Below are 3,755 nucleotides of genomic sequence, written 5' to 3'. Positions count from 1 at the left end.
TGTCCATATAGACAGTAATATAAATATATGTTTCCAATAGGGGCAACAAGGCTTTATAGTAAAGAATACATAATTATTCTCTATAAATCATAAACAACAGATCATATACTTCAAAGAAAGTCTCCTAAAGTTAATGAGATAGTGTAATACAATAAGATAAACTGAAATGCAACCCATTTACACAATTCCACCCATTTAAACAGTGCTATTTAGACATATCTGGTGGATAAAAGCAAACTGACATTTTTGAATACTTAACATATACCAGATACTTGGTTTGATGGTTTAATGTTTAAAAATAAACTAAGAGTCATTCCGTGCACTCTTCTATGATATGCCCTAAACCATAGAAGAAAGAGCTGTCAAGTAGATATATCAATTGTGGCTCACCATGGTTTATAGATCTCTGAATGGTGTCCAGTGTGATATTCTTTGATGGGTCTTCATTTGCTGAAAAAAAGAATTTTTTGATGATGATGTGATAGCAACACTTATATGTGAGTTAAAGGAAAATGTTTCAAGTGCAGTAAAGAGTTGCCTTGATCTAGCATCATGGTGATAGCAGATGATTTTCTAGCACAGGGAAGGTGGATAGGTTTCCAGTACCAACCATGATTTCCCTCCTGTTCCCTGGACCTTAACACCAATTAGATAGTTGCTGTTAACCATCAGCATATGAATGAGACTTATTGCACCACTTTGCATATTTTATTATGCTGGTAATTTTCCTGGTTGCTGGTCTACAGTTGGGTTTGACTGTTTGTTTCCATTTTGTGACATCTTACATAATATTTTAAGGAGGAAGGGAAGCTTGATCACTTTGGCAGTACATATACTAAAATTGGAAGAATACAGAGAAGATTAGCATGGCCTCTGAACAAGGATGACATGCAAACTCATGCCAGATTATACAATTTTTTCAAGACACACTCTGCTGCCCAACCCCACTCACCTGAATATCTTCCTTGTGGCCAGCACCCCTCTGCAACTCCAGGAAACTACATAGGCACAAATGCAAACCACAACAGCTGCAAGAATAGGTACAGGCATAAGCCATACTGGTTTGAAGAAAAAAATGAGTAAACACCAGTGTAAGAATACATTCAACAACTGAAAGACCAATATGGCACAACCAGAACCTAGTGATGCTACAGCAGTAAAACCTGAAGATTCCAATGCAGTGAAAACAGAAGTAAAGGAACTTACAAATTACTTTATGAAGATGATAGAGGCTCTTAAGAGAAAATGAAAAATTCCCTTAAAGTCTTCAAAGAAAAAAACAAACAAAAATTGGAAGAAATCAGTAATCACACAAAGAAAGAAAAGAAAGCCCAAAAAAAATCAAACAGGTAAAGGAAATGGTTCAAGACTTGAAAAGTAAATAGAATTAATAAAGAAAACAAAAACTGAGGGAATTTTGGGAGTGAAAAATCTGGGGAAGCAAACAGGAAACACAAATGCAAGTTTAACCAACAGAATATAAGAGATGGAAAAGTGAAACTCAGGTGTTGAAGATATGATAGAGAAAACAGGTTCATCAGTTAAAAAATGTTAAATTCAATAAATTCCTAACACAAAATAGGCAGGAAATCTGGGATACCATAAAAAAGCCAAACTTAACAATAATAGGTATATAAGAAGGAGAAGAATATTAACTCAATGTAAAGAAAACATATTAAACAAAATTATAGAAGAAAACTTTCACAACCTTAAGAATGACATGCCTATAAAAGTGCAAGAAGCTTACTGAACACCAAACAAGCTGGACCAAAAGAAATCCTTGCCACATAATAATCAAAACCTTAAGCATACAGAATAAAGAAAGAATATTAAGAGCTGCAAAGGGAAAAGGTCAAGTAAGATATAAGGGCAGACCTATTAGAACTATACCTAACTTCTCAATAGAGACTCTGAAGGACAGATGTTTTACAGACGCTAAGGATCATGGATGCCAGCCCAGATTATTTTATCTAGCAAACATTCATTCAACACAGACAAAAAAAAAAAAAACAATCTTATGACAAAACCAGATTTAAACATTACCTATCCCAAATTCCAGCAATACAGAAAGTACTAGAAGGAAAATTCCAACCACACTAACTCAGTTTCATCCATCAAAACACACAGTAGATAATCTCACAACAGCAAAACCAAAGGAAAGGAAAGATACACTACCATCACCAACATCAAGCCACAAAGTAACAGGAATTAACAATCACTGATCAATATTTCTCTTAATATCAATGGACTCAATTTACCAATGAAAAGACATAGACTGACAGATGTAAGATGATATCTTAAGGTTGTCTTGATTTGCATTTCCCTGATCACTAAGGAAGTTGAGCATGACCTTAAGTGTCTTTTGGACATTTGAACTTCTGTTGAGAATTCTCTGGTCAGCTCAGTGCCCCAATTTATAATTGGGTTGATTAGTTTTTTACAGTCTAATTGCTTGAGTTCTTTATATATTTTGGAGATCAGACCTTTGTCAGTTGCGGGGTTGATGAATATCTTTTCCCAGTCAGTGGGTTGCCTTTTTGTCTTAGTGACAGTGTCCTTTGCTCTACAGAAGCTTCTCAGTTTCAGGAGGTCCCATTTATTCAATGTTGCCCTTAATGTCTGTGCTGCTGGGGTTATACGTAGGAAGTGGTCTCCTGTGCCCATGTGTTGTAGGTTACTTCCCACTTTCTTTTCTATCAGGTTCAGTGTGTTCGGACTGATATTGAGGTCTTTAATCCATTTGGACTTGAGTTTTGTGCATGGTGATAGATATGGGTCTATTTTCATTCTTCTACAGATTGACATCCAGTTATGTCAGCACAATTTGTTGAAGATGCTCTCTTTTTTCCATTGTATACTTTTAGCTCCTTTATCGAAAATCAGGTGTTCATAGGTTTGTGGGTTAAAGTCAGGATCTTCTATTTGATTCCATTGGTCGACTTCTCTGTTTTTATGCCAATACCAAGCTGTTTTCATTACTGTAGCTCTGTAATACACCTGTCAGAATGGCTAAAATCAAAAACACCAATGATAACTTTTGCTGGAAAGGTTGTGGAGTAAGGGGTACACTCATCCATTGCTGGTGGGAATGCAAACTTGTGCATCCACTTTGGAAAGCAGTGTGGTGGTTTCTCAGGAAATTCGGGATCAACCTACCCCTGGACCCAGCAATACCACTTTTGGGAATATACCCAAGAGATGCCCTAGCATACAACCAAAGTATATGCTCAACTATGTTCATAGCAGCATTGTTTGTAATAGCCAGAACCTGGAAACAACCTAGATGCCCTTCAATGGAAGAATGGATGAAGAAAGTGTGGAATATACACATATTAGAGTACTACTCAACAGTAAAAAACAATGACTTCTTGAATTTTGCATGCAAATGGACAGAAATAGAAAACACTATCCTGAGTGAGGTAAGCCAGACCCAAAAAGAGGAACATGGGATGTACTCACTCATATTTGGTTTCTAGCCATAAATAAAGGACATTGAGCTATAATTCGTGATCCTAGAGAAGCTAAATAAGAAGGTGAACCCAAAGAAAAACATATAGTCATCCTCCTGGATATTAACCTTCATCGGGCGATGAAAGGAGACAGAGACAGAGACCCACATTGGAGCAAGGGACTGAAATCCCAAGGTCCAAATCAGGAGCAGAAGGAGAGAGAGCACGAGCAAGGAACTCAGGACAGCCAGGGGTGCACCCACATACTGAGACAATGGGGATGATCTATCGGGAACTCACCAAGAC

General features: G+C 37.0%; 1 non-coding gene across 1 annotated transcript; it reads left to right on the top strand.

Annotated features, from left to right (window-relative positions):
• The first annotated feature begins 815 nt into the window (after positions 1-815).
• On the top strand, positions 816-920 carry LOC130868784 (U6 spliceosomal RNA). The gene has a single exon (XR_009056585.1). It is a non-coding gene; the product is annotated as a U6 spliceosomal RNA (small nuclear RNA).
• Positions 921-3,755: the final 2,835 nt, after the last annotated feature.

The sequence above is a fragment of the Chionomys nivalis genome, chromosome X, assembly GCF_950005125.1.
Source record: "Chionomys nivalis chromosome X, mChiNiv1.1, whole genome shotgun sequence".
Taxonomy (NCBI): Eukaryota; Metazoa; Chordata; class Mammalia; order Rodentia; family Cricetidae; genus Chionomys; species Chionomys nivalis.
Note: the sequence above shows the minus strand (reverse complement) of the source record. Positions and strands in the feature narration are given on the sequence as shown.